This window comes from Vulpes lagopus, chromosome 8 (genome assembly GCF_018345385.1).
Source record: "Vulpes lagopus strain Blue_001 chromosome 8, ASM1834538v1, whole genome shotgun sequence".
NCBI classification, from domain to species: domain Eukaryota; kingdom Metazoa; phylum Chordata; class Mammalia; order Carnivora; family Canidae; genus Vulpes; species Vulpes lagopus.
The window spans coordinates 48,492,245-48,520,096 of NC_054831.1; positions in this window are offsets into that span (position 1 = coordinate 48,492,245).

Genomic DNA, 27,852 nt, shown 5'->3' on the forward strand with positions numbered 1-27,852 from the left:
CAGTCACACTTTTCTAGCAAAGGTAATCACTATTCTGATGTCTTACTCTATGGATATGTATCACTTCTAAATAACATTTTTATTAATAGAATCATGTATCATATACTCATTTGTACAAGTGTTCGTTCAAAACTATTTTTGACATTTATCATTTTTTTATAAGTAGAATGTTTACAAGTTTATTTTTGTGTTTCCAGACATTGGTAATTATTAATCATACTGTTATGAACAGCCTTGTACAAGTCTATTGACAAACACGTGTACATATTTATGTTTGGATATACATAGAAGAGGAGTGGCTTAATCACTGGGTATGCATACTTAAGTTATAGAAGATATGGATATTTTTTAATTTAATGAGAAATCCATAGATTTTATTTGTTTAAACTTCCAGCATGTGGTAGAAAATGGGATGAGCTAAAACTCTTATGACTCAACAAAAAAAGTTCATAAGTATTTTGGTTTTCAAAAGCAGATGTATCCATTTAAATAATACCAGCAAAACCACATAGGAAAAGAAGGCCACCAGTCAGAATTATAGTCTTCTTGGAGATTGCAATTCATAGAATATTACAACAGTCTCTGATGTTCAGATATCATATCCTTTCTTTTTTCTTCTATTGTTTTTATTGAAGTTCGATTTGCGAACATATAGTATGATACCCAATGCTCATCTCATCAAGTGCCCTCCTCAGTGCCTGTCACCCAGTCACCCCATCTCCCCACCCACCTTCCCTTCTGTAATCCTTTCTTTGTTTCCCAGAGTTAGGAGTCTCTCATGGTTTGTCTCCTTCTCTAATTTTTCCCACTCAGTTCCCTCTTTCTCTTATACTCCCTTTCATTATTTCTTATATTCCCCGTATGATTGAGACCATATGATGATTGTCCTTCTCCGATTGACTTACTTCACTCAGCATAATACTCTCCAGTTCCATCCACGTCAAAGCAAATGGTGGGTATTCATCCTTTCTGACAGCTGAGTAATATTCCATAGTATATATACACCACATATACACCATTTCTTTATCCATTCATCTGTTGATGGACACTGAGGCTCCTTCCACAGTTCGGCTATTGTGGACATTGCTGTTATAAACATTGGGGTGTAGTGTTTCACTGCATCTGCATCTTTGGGGTAAATACACAATAGTGCAATTTCAGGGTCGTAGGGTGGCTCTATTTTTAACTCTTTGAGGAACCTCCACACAGTTTTCCAGACCACCAGCTTGCATTACAACTAACAGTGAGTGCAGGAGGACTCCCCTTTCTCCACATCCTCTCCAACATTTGTTGTTTCCTGTCTTGTTAATTTTCACCATTCTCACTGGTGTGAAGCAGTGTCTCCTTGTGGTTTTGATTTATATTTCCCTGGTGGCAAGTGATACGGAGCATTTTCTCATGTGCTTGTTGGCCATGTGTATGTCTTCTTTGGTGAAGTGTCTGTTCATGTCTTCTGCCCATTTCATGATTGGATTTTTTTTTTTTTTTGTGGGTGTTGAGTTTGATAAGTTCTTTATAAATCTTGGATACTGGCCCTTTATCTGATAGGTCATTTGCAAATATCTTCTCCCATTCAGTAGGTTGTCTTTTAGTTTTGTTGATTGTTTCTTTTGCTGTGCAGAAGCTTTTAACCTTGATTAGGTCCCAATAGTTCATTTTTGTTTTTGTTTCCCTTGCCTTCATAGATGTATCTTGCAAGAAGTCGCTGTGGCCAAGTTCAAAAAGGATGTTGCCTGTATTCTTCTCCAGTATTTTGATAGATTCTTGTCTCACATTTAGATCTTTCCACCATTTTGAGTTTATCTATGTGTATTGCATAAGAGAATGGTCTAGTTTCATTCTTCTGCACATGGCTGTCCAATTTTCCCAGCACCATTTATTGAAGAGACTGTCCTTTTTCCAGTGGATAGTCTTTCCTGCTTTATCAGATATTAGTTGACCATAGAGTTGAGGGCCCATTTCTGGATTCTCTATTCTGTTCCATTGATCTATGTGTCTGTTTTTGTGCCAGTACCAAACTTTCTTGATGATTACAGCTTGTAACACAGCTTGAAATCTGGCATTTTGATGCCCCTGGCATTGGTTTTTTTTTTCAATATTCCTCTGGCTATTCAGGGTCTTTTCTGATTCCATTCAAATCTTAAGATAATTTGTTCCACTCTGTGAAGAAAGTCATGGTATTTTGATAGGGATTGCACTGAATATGTAGATTGGACTGGGTACAAGAGGCATTTTCACAATATTAATTCTTCCAATTCATGATTATGGAATGTTTTTCCATCTCTTTGTGTCTTCCTCAATTTCAGAAGTGTTCTGTAGTTTTTAGGGTATAGATCCTTTACCACTTTGGTTAGGTTTATTTCTAGATATCTTATGGTTTTGGGCACAATTGTAAATGGCATTGATTCCTTAATTTCTCTTTCTTCAGTCTCATAGTCAGTGTATAGAATGGCCACTTTTCCTGGGTATTGATTTTGTATCCTGCCACACTGCTGAATTGCTGTATGAGTTCCAGCAGTCTTGGAGTGAAGTCTTTTCGGTTTTCTATGTACAGCATCATTTCATCTGTGAAGAGGGAGAGTTTGACTTCTTCTTTGCCAGTTTGAATGCCTTTGATGTCTTTTTGTTGTCTGAGTGCTGAGGCTAGAACTTCTAGTACTATGTTGAATAGCAGAGGTAAGAGTGGACATCCCTGTCATGTTCCTGATCTTAGGGGAAAGGCTCCCATGTTTCTTCATTGAGAATGATATTGGCTGTGGGCTTTTTGTAGATGGCTTTTAAAATGGTGAGGAAAGTTCCCTCTACCCCTACACTCTGAAGAGTTTTGATCAGGAATGGATGCTGTATTTTGTCAAATGCTTTCTCTGCATTTGAGAGAGGATCACATGGTTCTTGTTTTTTCTCTTTTTCATATGATCTATCACGTTGATTGTTTTACCAGTGTTGAACCAGCCTTGCATCCCGGGGATAAATCCCAGTTGGTGAAAGTGAATAATCTTCTTAATGTACTGCTGAGCCCTATTGGCCAGTATCTTGTTCAGAGTTTTTTCATCTGTGTTCATCAGGGATATTGGTCTATACTTCTCCTTTTTTGGGATCCTTGTCTGGTTTTGGAATCAAAATAATTCTGGCCTCATAAAATGAGTTTGCAATTATTCTGTCCCTTTCTATCCTGCAGAACAGCTTTAGTAGAATAGATATCATTTCTTCTTTAAACATTTGCTAGAATTCCCTGGAGAAGCCATCTGGCCCTGGGCTTTTGTGTCCCAGCTTCTGGTTTTGTTGATTGTTCTACAGTTTTTCTAGTCTCTATTTCATTGAGTTCTGCTCAAATCTTTATTGTCCCTCTTCTTCTGCTTGGTGTAGGCTTTACTTGCTGTTCTTTCTCCAATCCCTTTAGGTGTGAGGTTAGCTTGTGTATTTGAGTTTTTTCCAATTTTCTGAGACAGACTTGTATGGTGGTGTATTTCCCTCTCGACTGCTTTTGCTGTATTCCAAAGATTTTGAATGGTTGTATCTTTATTCTCATTACTTTCCATGAATCTTTTTAATTCTTCCGTAATTTCCTGGTTGACCTTCTCATCTTTTAGCAGGATGGTCTTTAACCTGTGTTTGAATTGCTTCCAAATTTCTTCTTGTGACTGAGTTCAAGTTTCAAAGCATTTTGGTCTGCAAATATGCAGGGGACAATCCCAATCTTTTGGTATCAGTTGATACTTGATTTGTGGCCCAGTATGTAGTCTATTCTGGAGAAAGTTCCATGTGCACTTGAGAAGAATGTGTATTCAGTTGGATTCAAATGGAAAGTTCTGTATAGACCTGTGAAATTTGGTCAAGTGTATCATTTAAGGGCTTTATTTCTTTGGTGATGTTGTGCTTAGAGGATCTATGCTGAAAGTGCCATATTGGAGTGTCCTGGTATTATTATCTAAGTATGTCTTTACTTTGGTTATTAATTGACTTATATACTTGGCAGCTCCCACATTAGGGGCATAAATATTTATGATTGTTAGGTCTTCTTGTTGGATAGATCCTTTAAGTATGATATAGTGTCCCTCTTCATCTCTTACACCAATCTTTGGGATAAGCTTTAATTTATCTGATATGAGGATTGCTACCCCAGCTTTCTTTTGATGACCATTTGAATAAATGGTTCTCCACCCCTTAATTTTCAGGCTGTAGGTGTCCTTAGGTCTAAAATGAGTCTTCAATAGACAGCAAATAGATGGGTATTGCTTTTTTTCTTTTTTAACCAGTCTGATACCCTGCATCCTTTGATGGGATTATTTAGCCCATTCAAATTCAGAGTAACTATTAAAATATACGAATTTAGTGTCATCGTAATACCTATTCAGTCTCTGTTTTTGTGGATTGTTTCTTTGGGCTCCTTCTTTCTTTTACAGGGTCTCCCTTAATATTTCTTGCAGAGCCGGTTTGGTGATCACATATTCTTTCAGTTCCTGCCTATCCTGGAAGCTCTTTATCTCTCCTATTCTGAATGACAGCCTTGCTGGATAAAGTATTCTTAGCTGCATGTTCTTCTCATTTAGGACCCTGAATATATCCTGCCAGCCCTTTCTGGCATGCTTGGTCTCTGTGGAGAGGTCTGCTGTTAATCTGACATTTCTCTCCATATAAATTAAGAATCTCTTCTCTTGAGCTGCTTTAAGAATTTTCTCTTTATCTTTGAAATTTGCAAGTTTCACTATTAAATATCAAGGTGTTGAATGTTTTTTATTGATTTTGGGCGGGTCCTCTCTATCTCCTGGATCTGATTACCTGTTTCCTTCCCCAAATTAGGGACGTTCTCAGCTATGATTTGTTCAAATATACTTTGTGATCCTCTCTCTCTCTGCCTCTTCTGGAATCCCAATTTGACATGGATTCTTCCTTCTCAAGCTATCATCTATTTCCCTAAGCCATTCCTCATGGGCTCTTAATTGTGTTTCTCTTTTCTCTTCAGCTTCCTTTCTTAACATCAACTTGTCTTCTATGTCACTCTTTCACCCCATTAACCCTAGCAGTTAGAACATCCAGTTTTTATTGCATCTCATTTAATCTATTTTTAATTTCATCCTGATTACATCTCAATTCTGCAGTAACAAAGTCTCTAGAGTCCTTTATGCTTTTTTCCAGAGCCACCAGTAGCCTTATAATTGTACTTCTGAATTGAATTCCTGACATTGTATTGAAATCCAAATTCTGTAATTCTGTGGCAGAGTATTGCTTCTGGTTCTTTCTTTTGTGATAAATTTTTCCTTCTAGTCATTTTATCTAGGGCAGAGTGGCTGTCTGAGCAGTGGTGAGTCAAGAATAGCAACCATGACCTAAGTAAAATATCCTTAGATGATTCTGAAGAGATCAGAGACCAGAAAATAAAATAAAAAGATGAACAGAACAAAATAAAATCAAAGGACCACCAAAGTGAAAAACAAGTTTTAAAACAAAGTAGTAAATATAAAAAAAAAAACTGAAAACAAAGAACATAAAAGAAAAATAAAAAAAAGTTAAGAAAAGAGGAAGAGGGAAAAAAGGGGGAGATGGTGGTGGTGAGGAGGTGGTAGTGGAGAGAGAATGTAGTCTACCTGAGGGGTCCTAGAGTGTGATCCTCTTGGTTCTGAGTGTATTTTATTCTGTATGTTAGAAGATGCTCAGTCCCAAATTTATATAAACCAGCAATACTTATATCAAGCCCCAGCATAGACCACAGAAACATAAACAAGGTAAAAGAGGGGGGCAGAATGGGAAGGAAGAGAGAATATAATCTCACAGAATGAACCAGCACGGTATTCCACTTGGTTCTGGGTGTTTGTTGGTTATATTTTAGAAGGTACTAACCACCACAATTGTAAAACAAAACAAGGCAGAGAAAACAAAACACAAAAAGCAAAAACCCATATCTTGTATATTTACCACAATTAAGTAGAATATGTTGAAAGGAATCCAGAAATGAAGAATATATCTATGACATGTAATTGTAGAAATATGAAAGTCAAAAAAAGAAAAAACTTAAAAATGAGGAGCTGGTAAAATATTGTAGTTAAGGTGGGGAAAAGAGAAAAAATATTAGAAATTTTTAGTCTGATATAAAAAAAGTCATAATGGAAAAAGGGGAAAAAAAAAAGAAAAAGTTAAAAAAGGGACTCTGTAGTTCTATATACTGTTTTCCCTCAGTCCTGGAGTTTTCCCATGTTTCTTGTTCAGTAAACTTGCTCTTCCCCTGTTCATCTAACCGTTCTTCTGGGGAGGGGTTTGCTGTGCTGACTCTCAGGTGTCTGTGCCCGTGTGGAGATGCCCTGCCCCCTGCCAAGTGCTGGGCTCAGTATGACCTATTTATCCTGTGAGGCCTTGTTCCCTGGCAGCCCCACCTCTCCCAGGCACAGGGGGGAAACAAGGAGGAACAACAACAATACCTGCAGCCAGATCTCCAGCTCTGGAGTGGAGTTCCCTGCAAGTACTAACTGCAGTCTCCAAATCTGCACTGGCCTATATGGTCCTGGGGGCAGGCACAAGAGTGCTGATCTGCACAGCTTGGGATCACCCAGTGGCAGGAGAGTTCTTGCTTTCCTCTGCCCTCCCCACTTCCGCCTGTCCCAGCCTTGTCTGCTTGGGTGCCCTGGGGTCCAGGGCCCTATGCCGCCGGACCCACACTCCCAGGGGCCGCCTCTACCAAAGGGAAGGAGGACATCCACCTCCATCCATTGCCAGCCTCTAGGGTAAAGGCTGCTCTGGAGCTGCCCGTCTAACCGACTGGCTTCTCCCAGATTCCCCGAGGGCTGCACGCTCCAGGCCTTTACCGAGATCAGCCTGCGAGATCAGGTTTGCCTTGCACTTTCTCCTGGGTGCCCCTCATCTTATAGTGACTCCGGGAATCTGGAGGTGTCCCTGCCCCTCCTGCGGTTCTGCTTGATTTCCCTGCTGAGCACTTTTCTGTCAGGGAAAACTCTGGGGCGGAATTTTAAAGTTCCTGCTTCCCCAGCACTGGACTTTCCTGTCCCGGAGGCTCTTGCCGCTCTGCTGTAGCCCTGCTAGTCTCAGGGCCCCTCCTCCACTTTATTCTTTTTAATTTTCCCCCCCACCTTCCTACCTTGTTAGAAGCACAATCTTTTCTCTCTGACGCATTCCAGATGTTCTCTCTACATCTCAGGTGGAATTCGTAGGTGTTCAGGATGTTTGGAAAGTTATCTAGGTAAGTTGGTGGGGCTGGGTGAGTTGAGGACCCTACACCTCCACCATCTTGGCCCTCCCTCAAGATATGATTTAACAACTTGCAAAAGCAGTTGCTAATAGCACTGTTCCCTGGTACCTGAGAGTGCCCATTGTTCTACCTCTTTGCCAACACTTGATATTATCTTTATTTTTTTATTTTTTGAAAAAGATTTTATTTATTTATTCATGACAGAGAGAGAGAGAGAGAGAGAGAGAGGCAGAAGGAGAAGCAGGCTCCACGCAGGGAACCTAACGTGGGACTCGATCCCAGGTCTCCAGGATCACACCCTGGGCTGAAGGCGGCGCTAAACCGTTGAGCCACCTGGGCTGCCCCATATTATCTTTTTTATTTTAATCATTGTGGTGGGTGTGTAGTGGTAGTAATGTGGTTTTGATTTGTATTTTCCTAATATGAAATACATGAAATATGTGTATTACTTTCATGATATTGCCAAGTGTATGTTTAAGTCTTTTGTCCATGTTTTTTATTGAGCTGTTAATCTTTTTGTTACTGATTTGTAGATTTTTATGTATTCTAAATAGGAGACCTTTGCCAGATACATGAAAAGCAGATATCTTGTCTTATTCTTGACTTCCCACTCTCTTTATGGAATCTTTTAGTTAAGTTCTTTCAATGGAGTCCAATTTATCAATTTTTACTTTGTTGGTAAAGGTTTTAATGTCTTATTTAAAAAATCTTTGCCTACCTCAAAATTTTGTTTTTTTCCCTAAAGGTTTACATATTTGCATTTCACATTAATATCTAAAATCAGTCTAACATTGAGTTTCACAAATAATCTGTGATTGCTCAAGATTAATTTATATCTATATAGTTTACTAGTTGACCCAGAACACTTATTTATAATTGTCAATTCCTTCACTATATCCTGGTATGGTACTTGTTACAAACCAAATTACCGTGTATGTGCCGGTCTGCACTTTACTTCACTCTATTCTATTTGCCTATGTGTGGCATTGTCTTAATTACTACAGGTTGTTTTCCTTTATACCTAGCAGTGAAAAGTCTCTAGCTTCACTTTTCTTCAAGGTTTTGATTACATTTGGCACTTTGACCTTCCAAATTAATTTTGGAACTAGTCAGTACAGACACACACACACACACACACACACACACACACTCACAAACTTGTTGGGATTCTGATTGAATTTGCACTGAGTCTATAGATTAATGTAGAAAAAATACCTTAAAAAATACTGAGTATTGAAATTCATTATTGTGATCTGTTTTTCCATTCATTTGGTTGCTTTTAGATTTCCTTAATATTTTAGAGTTTTCACTTTAGAGTTCTTGTAATACAGATTTTAGAATGATCACTAAGGGGCAGCCCGGGTGGCTCAGCAGTTTAGCGCCACCTTCACCCCAGGGCCTGATCCTGGAGACCTGGGATGGAGTCCCACGCTTCTAACCTCTTCTGCCTGTGTCTCTGCCTCTCTCTCTCTCTCTGTGTTTCCTATGAATAAATAAAATCTTAAAAAAAGGAGAATGATCACTAAGGAATAGCATTTTCTTGATAATGAAAGAAATGATCTCATTTAAGCTTTACTAATTTCGTTTATAAATTAGTGACATCAGAGTGTGTTGGCCATTGGAGGAGGTGATTATCTTCTTCTAAAGAGTGTTTATCCTTTCAAACGCTAGAGTACAACTGATCACTTGAATATAATTAGGGACAAAGCTGAATTCTATGTTATAACGTTGACTATAATTTATTGAGCTCTGGATTGCCTCTGCTGAAAGAAAACCAACAAATTGTGGGGCTCATATTTTGGATGTCACCTCTCCTAACCCCAAGATTGATCTCACAATTTTCTGATTTTCATTTTTCTAGCCCTGAGAAACTACCAAAAAACATAATAAGTTTCTCTGCTAATTAATAGTAGCCTTCTGATCATGTATCCTGCCTGGATTCCTTGCATCTTGCCTCACGTGCAGAATGTACAAATGTCCTGAGGTGACCACAGACTGTGACATGAGAGCTTACCTTGCTTCCTTTTCTGGAAATTTTACTCAAAATTCTCATTTGTCTTGGTAATTCTCAAATGCCTTCAAACAAATGCCCTATCATCTATCTATCATCTACAATCAATCTATCATCTATTTTAGTTTACTGGACTTCTTTATCCTGTCTTCTTTTGACAAGGTATTTGGTTTGTACAGCTACTCCATTTTATCTGAAAGCAGAAGTCCCTCCTAAATGCATCTTTTCTTTATTTCTATTTTGAGAATGAAACTCTGACAGTTTTAAGATTCTCTCATTTATTACTTCTAAAAAGATATCACTGTACTGACTTTCAATTATTTTAGTTAACTAATGTTTTGGAGAAAATAAATATATAGAGTTAGAATACTTTTTCTCACTACCCAATTGTATCCTGTAAGTGTATTTTTATTTTGTTTTTGTCCTGTAGCATGAAACAACTTAGTCCTTCAGCCAAAGGGAATAGTTTTAAATTTCTTTTATTTCTAACCATCAGTGGTAACTCAGTTGTATTTCAAGCTAATATAGATTCTAAACAAGGACATAACCTGTCATTGCCTCTAATTTCAGACATCTAAGGATTTGAGGCAGTTGTTTTTTGCTTTTCCTATTTCAAGCCAGAAAGACAAAGCCTAAAGGAAAACTTGCAGTAACTTTATTCCATACTTACACATTTATGTAGAAACGGACTAAGTCTACAAATTGATAATCAGTTTTTCAAACAACAAAACACACCTATGTGTTTTACAGATGCTGAAAGAAAATAATTGTTTTGCGATTTTATTGTAAGCTGATGTAGAGACTTCTTAGTCATTTCTGAAAGGATCTCAGGTTTTTAACTGTTAAAAAAACTCCTATATAATAACTATATTTACAATATCAGTTATCAGTTACCTGATAAAATGTGTGTAATTCTTCCCAAACTGGGTCAAATAGCCAATTGATTATAATGCACATGCAAGTACAATACAGATTCATCCTTCACAACATCATATATGATGGGAATGATTTTTCTTTATAGCACAGTTTCTAAATAACTGGATACAATGGAAAGTGCCTCTTCCATTATCTGGAGAGAATGTGATCCACATTTCTCAATTTCTTTTTACCTTCAGAAGCAGAACTTTTTGATTTACACATTCACTTTTTTTTTCCTTCTGTCTTTGGGCTTAAGAAAGTGATTAAAAATCATTCACATTGATATACAACTTATCAGAGAATATTCTAGTCAGGAATTCTATATAGATGATAGATAGATAATAGATATAGATCATTTCTAAACACTAATATTTGCCTGCTGAATTAGAATATTATATGTATATATTATAGTTAATTACTAATGAAGTATATTTGTGAGAAAGAATTTAATTTAATGATTGATTCTGTTTTACCTTTATAAACTGAAAAGACATTACTGTTTCTAAAATTTGGAGTGGTTTCTTTAGTACTGGTGAATTACTCTTACTATTTTTCATCTACACTTAGCCACTTACCTACTATTCCCTCATTAACAACTACCTTTCACATATAAACACACCATTCACATACTTAAGCACACATTCAAAGAACATACTTATGTTCATAAACACACACACATGCACACACTCACACTACTACTATTGCAAACTGACTCTGGCTAATTAGAAGATGAAAATCTTAGCCTGATCTGATAAAATTCACAGATAATGCAACTGTTACTTTATGCTGTAATCATACAAAATCGGTGTTCAGTTACATTAAGGAAGTTTTGTTGATATCCATATCATATGAACTAATACTAAATCTAACTCCTGAGTCAACATGGCATTTAAAATCTACTTTGTGAAAAGGCAGATCTCTGGGTAGGAAAAAAAAACCCTAAAAAGAGTTCTTTAAATTTTAAAATAATTAAGCATACTTATTTAATTTTCTTCAGAGATTCTTCGCATAGTTCCATCATAGTTGGATCTATGAACCTTAGGGTCTTGTTAGTAATATTTACCACCATATCTCTAACTTCCTGAATGGTATACATAAGTAGCTCTGAAATAATCAAACCTGTACAGTTTAAAAGTACAGTGTTATAGCTAGAAATGAGCAAAAGATCACACAGCAGGAAATGTCTATGAGGAAACCAATTCTCAGCACAAATGGTTGTGAAACACATCACTATTGGCAGGCAAAGTAGTTAGAGTGTGACATTGTGTTGAGGTTTTGTCACTGAAATCAATTGTGCTATCACGTGCCCTAGTTGTGAGTATTGAGCTTATAAAATGAAGAAATTCAACTATGTTTTTTCTCAATAATCAATAGGACACTACAGTAAGCATCAATTTATTTTTAAGTAGCTTTTCAGAGCTGATGCGCCATCAAAAACAATTTCACAGAAAATAATGGGGAAGTTAATATTAATAAAAATTGTAATTCAGGTTTATCTGTAAGATGAGAAAAATATCTATAAATTATATGTATGCACATATTCAAGCACACACTTGCAAATATCTATAAAATATCAAAATATCTATAAATTATATGTAAGCACACACTCAAACACACACATATTAAATTATATATAATATAATGAGTATCTTTTTACTTTAAAGAAAACATTGATAAGAGAATAGAGGAGGTAACATATTCAATTTAAAAAGTGCAATGCACTCTAATATATCTGTTTATGAAAGACATCACATATATTTCAATCTGCTCAGCTAGGTCTTAGTTTTAAGTCTGCAGAACAAAATAAAAATGAAGAAGCTTAAAATAGAAGTCGATTATTTTCTTTTAAATTGAAAACATTTAAAAAAAAAAAAAAAGAAAAGAAAAGAAAACATTTCAAATTGAAGCTGAAATAATATATTTTAGAAAATATCAAGAACTTGGTCCTCTTTGTTTTCTCCAGCTGTAGTTTCTGGCTTCCATCTTCAAGCTAATATTCAGTCAGTTACACATGAAATGAAAATTCTCATTTTTTCTTCTGCCTGTCCCACTCCAGTAAATGTTTGCCTTTCACAGGGCTTCATTTGAGCCCCAATTAAGTTGGAATGTTTGAAATAAAGTTTCTCTCTCAGTCTCTTTTACTGGAAGTATATTTCTGCCTTCTTTTTCACATTCCTTTTAATTTTATGGACAGGCTCAACATCTCCCTGTAAAACAAATGACTAAATGTTTTTTTTTACAAAATGTCAGTGGTGCGCTTTGAATGGTACCAGGATAGAAAGTCTCATCTAATTGACTGGTAGATGAGATGAATAATGTCATTTTCATCTAAAAGCTGATTTTAATTAGAAGACTATACCACTTATATTAACAGTTGCTTTTCTTTGAGATGCTTAAAACAGAAATCATGTCAAATATTAATTATCATTCATCACCAAATTATGGTATAGTATAAAAAATCTCAAATAATGCCAATATTATCTAATTGACTTCTGCTTTTACAAGTAGTATGGACTTAATATTCTGCCAAAAAAATCCTGATTCTAGATATAATAAGCATAACTTTAAATGTCTTTTTAATCTCACAAAATATTAAGAAAACCCCCCAAACAATAATAATAAAAAAAATTAGCCAGCTGAGTCAGTTTGAGTCAACATAAAACCTTTTTTTTTTTTCCTGCAGAAGGAGGAAGGGTGAAATCTTTTACAAATAACTTAATAGATTTGTCAGGGGAAGATTCCTCCCTTAGAGAAAGACTGCAAATAAATGAATTCAACTACGAGTAAAGGTTCCAAAAGAAAGACTATTTTAGCTCCAGATTAAAATGATCTCTCCTGAAATTTTGTAATGAAGGGCTACCTCACTTGGGTCTAGAATTTAGAGTTGTTGTGCCAGAGGGATGTGGGTGGCTCAGTGGTTGAATGTCTTCCTTCAGCTCAGATCATGATCCTGGGGTCCTGGGATCAAGTCCCACATTAGGCTCCCCAAATGGAGCTTGCTTCTCCCTCTGCCTGTGTCTCTGCCTCTTTCTCTGTGTCTCTCATGAATAAATAAATAAATATCTTTAAAAAATAAAGTTGTTGTGCCCACATGGCTAGAAGACCTGTAAGTGAAAAAGTAAATTATAAGATTCTTTGGTACATGCAAAGAAAAGTTCAAATTTTCTGTTCTTCAAAAGAACATCCTCAAGCTAATGTTTCAACAAAATGAACTCAATAGAAAGAATGAAAAAACAAAGAAGTAAATCAACATGAAAGAATATAAGGAAAAAAGGAGTTCAGAAGGAATTATTAGAGATAAAACATTAACAAAATTAATAAATTTTGTAAGTCATTAAGAAATAGAATATAAACTTGAAACACAATAACTATGTATAAAAGGCTATTAATAGTAGCCAGAAATATTTAAAAATAGACCAAGGAACTTCTAGAAATTAAAAAATAATAATTGAAATAAAAAGCAATTGACAAGAAATGTAGCAGATTTTGTGATAGTTTAAAAATTAATAAACCACAAAATATACCTATGAAATTATACGTAATGCACTATAGAGATATAAGTAGAGATAGAAAATATGAACGAGAGTTTGAAACATATGTATGATAAAATTAGAAAATTTAGTATTTTTTTAAACAGAGTTCCAGAAAGGGAGATAAGAGAGTATGAAGATATAATGTCTGAGGATATTACAGAAAAAAATGAAAGACTTGAAAGCTTGAGTTCAAGTAGTTCAATGAATTTTCACAGTTACAAAAAACCAAACAGAAGCCGCATCTAGCTTTATTATAGTGAGAATGAAGAGGGCTAAGAGAAAATGCTAAATTCAGAGGGAAAAAAAGGACATCACATACAAAAGAATCACAAAGAAAACTAGGATATATTGGGATAATGTATTCAAAATGCTAGGAAATAGAAGTGCCAACTTAGAACTTTATACTCAACAAAACTATCTTTCAATAATGAATGGAAAAAATAAATCAAGAGGAAAAAATGATACAAAAATAAGAATATGTGCGAACAATATAAATAAAGAAGGAAGAAAGGTCATAGAAAAATCAAGACAAATATGAAACAAAATACAATAAATACAGTGTGCAAAAGATGGACAGCCATTTCATGGAAGAAGAGATATGAATGGTCAATAAATATATGAAAAGTGACTGTCCTCATTAGTAATCTGGGAAATGCTCACTAAATGAATATGATTTTGCATTCAACAAAAAGCAGTGTATCTAGAAAGGACCAAGTGATGGCGAGGTCATGCAGCAATGAGAATTCCTATGTACAGCATTTGTGGAAGTATACCATTATAAACACTTTTGAAGACAGTGTGACACCAAGTAATTTGAAAGATATGTATACTTATGACCAACTATTTTAAATTTCAGATAAGTATCAAAGACAGTTTCATAGAAATGGGCACCAGGAGGCATCTGCAAGAATATCACTGCAGTACAGTCTGTTTTATCCAATATTAAAGTAGAAACCCTTATACAAAGCCTTATTATCGATACTCTTTGTATGACATACATTTCTATCAATTTCCTTTCAACCTTTATGTGCATTTATATTTAAAGTCCATTTATTTAGAAACCATATTGATTGGTCTTTTTTTTTTAATTCATTCACTCTGTCAATCTTTGCCTTTACGTTGTGTTTCCATTAACATTTAATGTGATTATCAATAAAGTTGGATTCTATTCTACAAATTAATTATTGGTTTCTTTTGTGTCTCTGTGTTTTTTATTTCAACTATTTAACTATTAATAAAATAAGTTGTTTATCATTTTCCTGCCAACTTCCTTAGTTTCTTTTAAATCCCCTCTCTGACTTCCTGAATTGAATAATGTAAGTCATTTGTTTTCAATTTTTAACCATTCTTGCTTGGCAGGTACTTAACTTAGGATTTAAATAATGGAATAGTCTTGAAAACATTTGCTGTCTTAGTAATTACACTTGAAACCATCCTACAGTATATCCAGACATGTTACTCAATCATATCTGGTACTGAAATCTCATGAATTATTTAAAGGATGTTGTCAGAATAATGTATAAAACCAATTAGTTCAGAATAATAAAATTACAAATTCAGTCTATTGTCCTGTGTGCAGGAAGAGAAACAGCAATAATTAATTGTAGGCACGATATATATTTTTAAAAGATTTTATTTATTCATGAGAGACACAGAGAAAGAGAGAGAGAGACAGAGACAGGCAGAGGGAAAAGCAGGCTCCATGCAGGAAGCCCGATGTGGGACTCAACCTCAGGTCTCCAGGATCACGCCCTGGGCCGAAGGCAGGCACTAAACCCCTGAGCCACCCAGGGATCCCCCGTAGGCACAAAATTTTAAGCAGCACTTTGTATTCTAGTCTATAGACTATGTCCATTAAAGTCACTGGCTTTCCCTAGTTACTAATTGTCTGCCCTCTATCATTTATTTCTTTCCTCTTTTTTCTCTTCTTAGCTGTTACATTATTTAAATACTCAGTGATTAGTGTCATCATCAACTCTTTTTCTTCCAACATGTTGATTTAATTTAGCATGTGCAGTTCACAGCTGCATGGTTATTGATAAATTTTGAAAAACAAGGACAGGTTTATTTTAGTGCTATATAACTGATAGGCATATTCCAGTTTTATGTGCTTCCTTGCAGATTAACTGGCAACCAACTTATTTTTTTCAACAGCATTAATATTTCTTCTCTCCACATGTTTAACATGTTTAACATGTTTAGAATGTTTAACATTCTAAAACCCAACCTGAATGGTATCTTCCCTGAAAGTTTTACTTCTGAAGGTAAAAAATGGTTAAAAAAAAAAAAAAAAAGCTTCTGCTGGATTACACACATTTAGTGACAACTGATTTTTTGTCAGAAAACAGAATAATTTATCTTTTCATGTGTTCATTTCTTCCATATCACTATTCCTTATAGTATTATGATCAATACCTTCCTAATTTATGAGTTTTACAAATGACATAGAGATTATTTCATCACCTCAGAAATCCGAAGCAGAAGACAAGGGAAGATATTATTTATGCTTTCTGGATATAGAAAAAAAATAGCTAATGTACTAGAAAAGGCAGTTAAGAAAGATTAAAGAAAAAGATCAAGTAAGTTGGGAATTCAGAACTTCTCGGATTTTAGTCACACTGACATTTGAATCTCTCAAGGGTTTTTTTTCTTTCTTTTATTTCAACAAATGAGAAAGTGTGCCAACCAGAAGTCATGCATAACATTTTATGTTGCCTTTACTTATTAATAGAAAACTGCATTTAATATCACTTAAGTTTTGCTGTGACCGATAAGAGAAACCCCATGCAAAAGCATAGAACAACACCAAAAACAAGATCTTACGTAGATTTCTAAAGTATATTTATTTTTGCATTTTCCTTTTTTTTTTGTATATTTTTTATTGGAGCTCAATTTGCCAACATATAGCACAACACCCAGTGCTAATCCCATCAAGTGGTGGGATCCTTCAGTGCCCATCAACCAGTAACCCCAAACCCCGCCAACCTTCCCTTCCACCACCCCTGTTCGTTTCCCAGAGTTAGGTGTCTCTCATGTTCTGTCACCCTCACTGATATTTCCCACTCATTTTCTCTCCTTTCCCCTTTATTCTCTTTCATTATTTTTTATATTCCCCAAATGAATGAGACCATATAATGTTTGTCCTTCTCCTACTGACTTACTGCACTCAGCATAATACCCTCCAGTTCCATCCACGTTGAAGCAAATGGTGGGTATTTGTCATTTCTAATGGCTGAGTAATATTCCATTGTATACATAGACCACATCTTCTTTATCCATTCATCTTTCGATGGACACCGAGGCTCCTTCCACAGTGTGGCTATTGTGGACATTGCTGCTAGAAACATTGGGGTGCAGGTGTCCTGGTGTTTCACTGCATCTGTATCTTTGGGGTAAATTCCCAGCAGTGCAATTGCTGGGTCGTAGGGCAGATCTATTTTTAACTCTTTGAGGAACCTCCACACAGTTTTCCAGAGTGGCTGCACCAGTTCACATTCCCACCAACAGTGCAAGAGGGTTCCCCTTCCTCCACATCCTCTCCAACATTTGTGGTTTCCTGCCTTGTTAATTTCCACCATTCTCACTGGTGTGAGGTGGGATCTCATTGTGGTTTTGATTTGTATTTCCCTGATGGCAAGTGATGCAGAGCATTTTCTCATGTGCTTGTTGGCCATGTCTATGTCTTCCTCTGTGAGATTTCTCTTCATGTCTTTTGCCCATTTCATGATTGGATTGTTTGTTTCTTTGCTGTTGAGTTGAATAAGTTCTTTATAGATCTTGGAAACTAGCCCTTTATCTGATAGGACATTTGCAAATATCTTCTCCCATTCTGTAGGTTGTCTTTTAGTTTTGTTGACTGTAACCTTTGCTGTGCAAAAGCTTCTTATCTGGATGAAGTCCCAATAGTTCATTTTTGCTGTTGTTTCTCTTGCCTTCATAGATGTATCTTGCAAGAAGTTGCTGTGGCCAAGTTCAAAAAGGGTGTTGCCTGTGTTCTCCTCTAGGATTTTGATGGATTCTTGTCTCACATTTAGATCGTTCCACCATTTTGAGTGTATCATTGTGTCTGGTGTAAGAGGATGGTCTACTTTCATTCTTCTGCATATGGCTGTCTAATTTTCCCAGCACCGTTTATTGAAGAGACTGTCCTTTTTCCAGTGGATAGTCTTTCATGCTTTGTAAAATATTAGTTGCCCATAGAGTTGAGGGCCCATTTCTGGGTTCTCTATTCTGTGCCATTGATGTATGTGCCTGTTTTTGTGCCAGTACCACACTGTCTTGATGCTCACAGCTTTGTAGTACAACTTGAAGTCTGGCATCGTGATGCCCCTGGCTCTGGTTTTCTTTGTCAATATTCCCCTGGCTATTCGGGGTCTTTTCTGATTCCACACAAATCTTAAGATTATTTGTTCCAACTCTTTGAAGAAAGTCCATGGTATTTTGATAGGGATTGCATTAAATGTGTAAATTGCCCTGGGTAACATTGACATTTTCACAATATTAATTCTTCCAATCCATGAGCATGGAATAATTTTCCAACTCTTTGTTTCTTCCTCAATTTCTTTCAGAAACGTTCTGTTGTTTTTAGGGTATAGATCCTTTACCTCATTGATTAGGTTTATTCCTAGGTATCTTATGCTTTTGGGTGCACTTGTAAATGGGATTGACTCCTTAATTTCTCTTTCTTAGGTCTCATTGTTAGTGTATAGAAATTCCACTGACTTCTGGGCATTGATTTTGTATCCTGCCACACTGCCAAATTGCTGTATGAGTTCTAGCAATCTTGGGGTGGAGTCTTTGGGTTTTCTATGTACAGTGTCATGTCATCTGCAAAGAGGGAGAGTTTGACTTCTTCTTTGCCAATTTGAATGCCTTTAATGTCTTTTTGTTGTCTGATTGCTGAGGCGAGGACTTCCAGTACTATGTTGAATAGCAGTGGTGAGAGTGGACATCCCTGTCTTGTTCCTGATCTTAGCGGAAAGGCTCTCAGTGTTTCCCCATTGAGAATTTGCTGTGGGCTTTATGTAGATGGCTTTTAAGATGTTGAGGAATGTTCCCTCTATCCCTACATTCTGAAGCGTTTTGATCAGGCATGGATGCTGTATTTTGCCAAATGCTTTCTTTGCATCTATTGAGAGGATTATATGGTTCTTGTTTTTTTCTCTTGTTAGTATGATTTAGCACATTGATTGCTTTACGAGTGTTGAACCAGCCTTGTATCCTAGGGATAAATCCCACTTGGTCATGGTGAATAATCTTCTTAATGTACTGTTGGATCCTACTGGCTAGTATCTTGTTTAGAATTTTTCATCTGTGTTCATCAGGGATATTGGTCTATAATTCTCCTTTTTGGTTGGGTCTTTGTCTGGTTTTTGAATTAAGCTGATGCTGGCCTATAGAATGTGTTTGGAATTATCCCATCCCTTTCTATATTTTGGAACAGCTTTAGTAGAATATGTAGTGTTTCTTCTTTAAACGTTTGATAGAATTCCCCTGGAAGCCATCTGGCCCTGGCCTTTTGTGTTTTGGGAGGTTTTTGATGACTGCTTCAATTTCCTCCCTGGTTATCAGTTTGTTCAGGTTTTCTATTTCTTCCTGTTCCAGTTTTGGTAGTTTATGGTTTTCCAGAAATGCATCCATTTCTTCTTGATTGCTTAATTTATTGGCATATAGCTGCTCATAATATGTTTTTAAAATCGTTTGTATTTCCTTGGTATTGGTTGTTGTCTTTCCTCTTTCATTCGTGATTTTATTATTTTGAGGCTATGGCTTATCTATCTTATTAATTCTTACAAAGAACCAACTCCTGGTTTTGTTGACCTGTTTTACAGTTCTTCTGGTCTCTATTTCATTGAGTCCTGCTGGAATCTTTATTAACTCTCTTCTTCTGCTGGGTGTAGGTTTTATTTGCTGCTCTTTCTCCAATTCCTTTAGGCCAAGGTTAGCTTGTGTGTTTGAGTTTTTTTCCAATTTTTTGAGGGAGGCTTGTATTGTGATGTATTTCCCTCTCAGGACTGCTTTTGCTGTATCCTAAAGATTTTGAACGGTTGTATCTTCATTCTCATTACTTTCCATGAATCTTTTTAATTCTTCTGTAATTTCCTGGTTGACCCTCTCATCTTTTAGCAGGATGGTCTTTAACCTGTGTTTGAATTGCTTCCAAATTTCTTCTTGTGATTGAGTTCAAGTTTCAAAGAATTTTGGTCTGCAAATATGCAGGGCACAATCCCAATCCTTTGGTATCAGTTGATACCTGATTTTGTGACCCAGTATCTGGTCTATTCTGGAGAAAGTTTCATGTGCACTTGAGACGAATGTGTATTCAGTTGCGTTTGGATGTAAAGTTCTGTAAATATCTGTGAAATCCATCTGGTTCAGTGTGTCATTTAAAGCTCTCGTTTCTTTGGAGATATTGCGCTTAGAAGATCTGTCATTTGCAGAAAGTGCCATGTTGAAGTTTGCAAGTATAACTGTATCATTATCTAACTGTATTATTATCTAAGTCTGTCCTAACTTTGGTTATTAATTGACTTATAGACTTGGCAGCTCCCTCATTCGAGGCATAAATATTCATGATTGTTAGGTCCTCTTGTGGATAGATCCTTTAAGTATGATATAGTGTCCCTCTTCATCTCTTACACCAATCTTTGGGATAAACTTTAATTTATCTGATATGAGGATTACTACCCCTGTTTTTTTTTGAGGACCATTTGAATGCTTCTCCACCCCTTGATTTTCAGGCTGTAGGTGTCCTTAGGTCTAAAATGAGTCTCTTGTAGACAGCAAATAGATGGGTCTTGCTTTTTTATCTAGTCTGAAACCGCATCTTTTGATGGGATCATTAACCCATTCACATTCAGAGTTACTATTGAAAGATATGAATTTAGTGTCATCATGATACCTATTCAGTCCCTGTTTTTGTGGCTTATTTCTTTGGGCTTCCTCTATCTTTTACAGAGTCCCCCTTAATGTTTCTTGCAGAGCTGGTTTGGTGGTCACATATTCTGTCAGTTTCTGCCTATCTTGGAAGCTCTTTATCTCTCCTTCTATCCTGAATGAGAGCCTTGCTGGATAAAGTATTCTTGGCTGCATGTTCTTCTCATTTAGGACCCTGAATATATCCTGCCAGCCCTTTCTGGCCTGCCAGGTCTCTGTGGAGAGGTCTGCTGTTAATCTAATATTTCTCCCCATATAAGTTAAGGATCTCTTGCCTTTCACTGCTTTAAGGATTTTCTCTTTATTTTTGGAATTTGCAAATTTCACTATTAAATGTTGAGGTGTTGAATGTTTTTTATTGATTTTGGGGGGGGGAATCTCTCTATCTTCTGGATCTGAGCTCTGTTTTCCTCCCCTGTTAAGGAAGGTCTCAGCTATGATTTGTTCAAATATGCTTTCTGGCCCTCTGGCCCTTTTGGTGACCTCAGGAACCCCAATTAAACATAGATTTTTCCTTCTAAGGTTGTCTTTTATTTCCTTTAACCTTTCCTCATGGTCTTTTAATTGTTTTTCTCTTTTTCCTCAGCTTCCTTCCTTGCCATCAACTTGTCTGCTATGTCACTCACTCTTTCTTCTACCTCATTAACCCTCGTTGTTAGAACCTCCAGTTTGGATTGCATCTCATTTAATTGATTTTTAATTTTGGTATGATTGGATCTAAATTCTGTAGTCATGAAGTCTCTTGCATCCTTTATGCTTTTTTCCAGAGCCACCAGTAGCTTTATAATTGTGCTTCTGAATTGTTTTTCTGACATAAAATTGTAACCCAAATTCTGTAACTCTGTGGCAGAGAGTACTGTTTCTGATTTTTTCTTTTGTGGCGAGTTCTTCTTTCTAATATTTTGCTCAGTGCAGAGTGGCTAAAAATGAGTGTACTTGTTAGAAGCAAAAACCTTTCTCTCTGCAGCATTCTGGCTGTTCTCTCTTTAAATCTCAGGTTGAATTCGTAGGTTTTCAGGATGATTTGAAAGTTATCTAGGTAAGTTGGTGGGGACAAGTGACTTGGGGATCCCACGTCTCTGCCATCTTGCCCTGCTTCCCCTTTTGCATTTTCTTTAAATACTTAAAAATAATTATGGAAAAAGTATAGATAGAAAATAGAAATAGTACAAAACAAAAAAGAAATAATAGGGATCCCTGGGTGGCGCAGTGGTTTGGCGCCTGCCTTTGGCCCAGGGCGTGATCCTGGAGACCCGGGATCGAATCCCACGTCGGGTTCCCGGTGCATGGAGCCTGCTTCTCCCTCTTCCTGTGTCTCTGCCTCTCTCCCTCTCTCTCTGTGTGACTATCATAAATAAAGAAAAATTAAAAAAATATATTAAAAAAAAGAAATAATAATGGAAATCAACACTACAAATATCTTCTATATTCCTGGCATATTACCTAAATAATAACAATAAATTAGATAATAGTAAATGTTAGTTAAATCTCTACTTATTCCTCACAAAAACCAATGCAGTTACATGCCTATTTTATAAATGATGATAAAATTAATTTCATGGAAATTAAGTAATATTCAATGTCACATTATTGAAGGTGATAGAATCTGGATTCGGAATAACTCTGTCTCCAACGCATGATGTTTCCACTATACCATAAGGGAAAGGGAAGAGGAGGTATTGACTGGAAAGAAAGATAAAAGGTAAAATTAAAGTGTAAGCTGCAGTGCTAGTCAATTTTACAGACACTATTTTATTATGTGCAACTTAGTTTGGTGTTGAATCTTCCACTGATTCTTAACAAATTCAAAAACAAAATCGGGAATTAATGGCTGTGTCTTGGGTCAAAAAGTTGTTACAGGGTACCAATTCAAAAATTGGAATTTCTACTCTTATGTCTTAGTGTTTTTTTAACCCCCTACCTCAAGACTCACATACTAGTTAAAACTCTACAATGTCTCATGTGGTTTGAAATAAATATGTCCTAAAACATCTCCTACTGTAACCTTTCCCCAACCCCAGTGTGTTTTCCCTAATTTGGGGAGCATACCATTTTTTATTCAATGATATGAACAATTTCCTTCCTTCTTTCTTTCTTTCTTTCTTTCTTTCTTTCTTTCTTTCTTTCTCTCTTTCTTTCTTACTCTTCTTTCTTTTTCTTTCTTTCTTTTTTTTCTCCTTCCTCCCTTCCTTCTTCTCTCCCTCCCTCCCTTTCCCCTCCTTCTCTCTCTCTCTCTCTTTCTTTCTTTTTTAGGTATTACATTTCTATTTTTTATTTGAGTACAGTTGGCAACAATGTTACATTAGTTTTAGGTGTACAACATAATGATTTGACAAGTATATACATTATGCTGTTCTCACCACAAAAATACCTTATTTTCATAATGTCAAACTGAGAAGATGATATAAAATGTGAATCTAAGTCTCTCTTGCATCTTGTAAAATATGGCTTACTTTTCTATAAATAGTGAAAAAATATCAATTTGTATAATCACTATACTTTAAAGTAATGACACTAATAATATACTAACATTTAAAAACTGTTGTTTGCCAGATACTATTCTATGTGCTTTAGGAGTTTTATTTCTTTTTTTTTTAGTTTTTATTTATTTATGTATGATAGTCACAGAGAGAGAGAGAGGCAGAGACACAGGCAGAGGGAGAAGCAGGCTCCATGCACCGAGAGCCCGATGTGGGATTCGATCCCGGGTCCAGATAGTCCAGTTAGGTCCCAGGGCGCTAAACCGCTGTGCCACCCAGGGATCCCTAGGAGTTTTATTTCATTTAATTTTCATATTATTACTATTTTGCAGATAAGGAAACTGAAGTAGATTGAATTTAAGTACTGTGCTCAAGGGAAAAATTCCTAGGAGGTGAATGGTCAAGATTAAAACTGAAGCAATTAGGAATGCCTGGGTGTCTTAGTGGTTGAGCATCTGCCTTTGGCTCAGGGTGTAATCCTGGGGTCCTTGGATCGAGTCCCACATTGAGCTACCCACAGGTAACCTGCTTCTCCTCTGCCTGTGTCTCTGCCTCTCTCTCTCTCTCTCTCTGAATAAATAAATAAAATCTTAAAAAAAAATAAAAAGTACAGCAAATTAGCCTCAAAGCCTTTGTGCTTTGCCTATGCCATACTGATTTAGTGATTTGAAATACATTAGATTAACAAAATGGCCCATTCTGGTTCCAGGAGTATAAGAATGTGGATTTATTTCTTTTGAATTTAGCATACTCAACAGAGGACCAGAGAAAAATTGAATACAACACCAGAGTTAGTATGTGTGTGACTTTAGACAAGCTACTATTTCTGATTATTTACTGTCATCATATACAGTATGAGAGATTTGGTCTGACAGCCTTTATGGTATCTCTATGCACTAAAATTCTACATTAAATAATTATATTGAATCTATTGTTTTCTTAAAATCAGTCCATACAAGTATACATCAGAGATATTGTGAGTTCCGTGCATGTTAGACTACCACGGTAAAGCAAGTATCACAATAAAGTGAACCAAATGAAGTTTTTGGTTTCCCAGGATGTATAAAAGTTATGCTTATACTATTTGGCATTCAAGAGCATTATACCCACAGAAATAGTGAATGTGCCTTAATTGAAAAACACTTTAATGCTGAAAAACTCTAACCATCATCTAAGCTGAGTGAGTTATAATTTTTGCTGGTGGAAAGGCTTGGCTCAATGTTGAAGGCTGCTGCCTGACCAGGGTGGTGGTTGCTGAAGGCTGGGTGGCTGTGGCAATTTCTTAAAATGAGACAAGAACAAAGTTTGCCACATAAGTGACTCCTTTTTCCAGGAATGATTCTCTATAGCAGGAGATGCTGTTTGAAAGCATTTTACTTACCCACAGTAGAACTTCTTTCAAAATTGGAGTCAATCTTCTCAAACCCTAAAACTGCTTTATCAACAAAGTTTCTGCAATATTCTAAACCCTTTATTGTCATTTCAACAATCTTCACAGCTTCTTCGCCAGGAGTAGATTCTGTCTCAAGAAACTACTTTCTTTCTCCTCCATGAGTAGCAACTTCTCATCCATTCAAGCTTCACTATGAGATCGCAGCATTTCAAGTCTCATCTTCTTGTACTACTTCGAATTCTAGTTCTCTTCTATCTCCACCAACTCTGCGGTTACTCCCTTCACTGAAGTCTTGAACTCTCCAAGTCATCCATGAGGGCCAGACTCAATTTCTTCCAAACTCCTGTGAATGTGGACATTTTGACCTCTTCCCATGAATCATGAATGTCTCTAAATGGCACATGGAATGGTGAAGGGTTTCTGGGTTTTCAATTTACTTTGCCCAGATCCTTCAGAAGAATCACTATGACAGCTATAGCTTAACAAAGTGTATGTCTTAAAAAATTAGACTTGAAAGTCAAAATCACTTCTTGACTCATGGGCTGCACAATACATGTTGTGTTAGCAGGCATGAAAACAACATTAATCTCATTGTACATCCCAAGCACTCTGCTTGGGTGACCAGGTGTGCTGTCAGAGTGCAGTAGTATTTTGAATAGAATCTTTTTTCTTTTTTTCTGAGCAGTATGTCTCAACAATGAGCTTAAAATTAGTAAACCATGTTGTAAACAGATGTGTTGTCACCCAGGCTTTGCTGTTCTATTTATAGGGCATAGGTAGGATAGGTTTAGCACAGTTTTTAAAGGGCTCAGGATTTTCAGAATGGTCAATGAGCATTGGCTTCAACGTCAAGTCACCAGTTGCATTAGCCCCTGACAAGGGAATCAGCCTGTCCTTTGAAGCTTTAAGTTAGGCATTGGCTTCTCTCTACCTATGCAAGTGCTAGATGGCATCTTCTCCCAATAGAAGGCTATTTCATCTATGTTGAAAATCTATTGTTCATTGTAACCACCTTCACTAATTATCTTAATTTGACCTTCTGGATAACTTGCTGCAGCTTCTACACTAGCACTTGCTGCTTCACTTTGTACTTTTATGTGGTGGAGCTGGCTTCTTTCCTTAAACCTCATGGACCAACCTCTGCCAGCTTCAGACTTCTGTTCTGCAGCTTCCTCACATCTCTCAGCCCTCACAGAATTCCAGAGAATTAGGGCCTTGCTCTGGATTAGGCTTTGGTTTAAGGGAATGTTGTGGCTTGTTTGGTCTTCTAACCAGACCACTCAGAATTTCTCCATATCATCAAGCCTATTTCTCTTTCTTATCATTCATGTGTTCATTGGAGTAGCACTTTTAATGTCCTTCAGAAGATTTTCCTTTGGATTAACAATTTGGCTAAATGTTTGGCACAAGAGGCCTAGCTTCTGGCCTCTCTCAGTTCTTAACATGCCTTCCTCACTAAACTGAATAATTTCTAGTTTTTGACTTAAAGTGAGAGATGTGCGACTCTTCCTTTCACTTGAACACTTGGAGGCCATTGTAAAGTTATTAACTGGCCTAATTTCAATATTGTGTCACAGGTTATAGGGAGGCCCAAGAACAGATAAAAATAAAGGAAAAGCTTGTCAGTGGGAGGTCAAAACACACACATTTATTGGTTAATTTAGCATGAAGCTACTTCCTTAGTCCATTCAAGATGCTGTAACAAATACCATGGAGTGAGTAGCTTATAAACAACAGAAATTTATTTCTCACAGTTCTGGAGTCTTGGAAGTCCAAGATCACCATGTCAGCATGGTCTTACAGGAATAGCTTTGCCAGTTATTTTCTTGTCTCTATATTTCCTTTGGAAAGATTGTTCTGAAAGCAGATGGAAACAGTTGTTGTAAGTGTGAAAGCACTCGATGGTCTCCTACCCACTATTTCCTCTTTTCCAATCCTTTCAGTGACAGCTGGTGCTGGGACAAGCTCATAAAAATACAAACATGTTTTTACATGAAGTCATGTACAAATTTTTGGATAAATAATATGAGCCTTTAATAACAACACTTCCTCATCTGGTATAATTTACTAATTGACTTCACAGACATCATCTCAGAGATAAGAAAGGTAGGTGCTATATTCCCCAATTTTTTAAAAAGATTTTATTTATTTATGAGAGAGAGAGAGAAAGAGAGAGAGAGAGCAGGAGGAGAAGGAGAGGGAGAGGGCCAAGCAAATTCCACACTGCACGTGGAACCTGACATAGGGCTCAAACCCACAACCTTGAGATCATGATCTGAGCCAAAATCAAGAGTCAGATGCTTAACTGACTGAGCCACCCAGGTGCACTGTCCCCAGCCTTTTTTTAAAAAGGGAAAAAAATTCATTGAGAGACTGTACTGGGCATAGTTGCTATAGAAGAAAATAACAAATCAAATATCAGTCAGAATAGTTACTAATCTTGAAAGTGCTCAGTTCATGCTGTGCTGAAAGTTTGTATGGGGAAGGGTGCATAGTTCACAAGGGAACACATCATTTCAGCATTGTTGATTGTGTTCCAGGATGTGAGGGAGATCCCTCTTTGTTGAAATTAATGAAGTCACACCCCAGGCTTGCCACACCCAGAGCACCATTAGGTTGTATCAGGGCAGAGGTTCAAATAAACCTAACAAGATGGAAGAGAAGGAAGAAATTTTGTTAATTTCTCTACATGTGAATGGGTGCTCAAAACATTCAGGTTGAAAATTAATGATCAAATCTGCAAACATTTATTTGGAGATAGATAAGATTTAGTCAAGGTTTCAAAATAATGTATTTTGTATTAATATTTTTGTGGGTATATGTACTATATATATTACTAGTGGTGATAATTATGAACTATTAATCCCATATGTATTTTCTTATATGCTTATATACATTAAATTATAAGATAAAGGGACAGTTAGCTTTATACATTTGTAAATTTTACTTATATTTTTAGAATGATGTTTTATTGTTTTTGTAATATCATTCCACAGTTCCATTCTGTTCCAAGAGTGGTTTTAGGTTTTCCCTTACTGTGTTTGTTCATGATACATTTGTATATTGTATTTTTGAAACAGATATACAATGACACAATCTCATACTTAATTGTTATGGCCTCTTAGTTGATACACATTACATCATTCATACCCTCATTATCTGGGATTTAAATTTAACAGTTTCTTATTGAAAGTTAACTTTTTTTAACTAAAAAAAAATAACTTTTTTTAATAAGGTGTATTCTGTACCCTATAAATTGCATTTAAATGATATTTTCACAAGTTCACCATCTGACATCTTATTTCCTCAACACATTTTAAAAAATAAGGTGATATCTTCTACAGTAAGTTTTCATTTGAATGTAAAGATCCAAAATGTTTAAA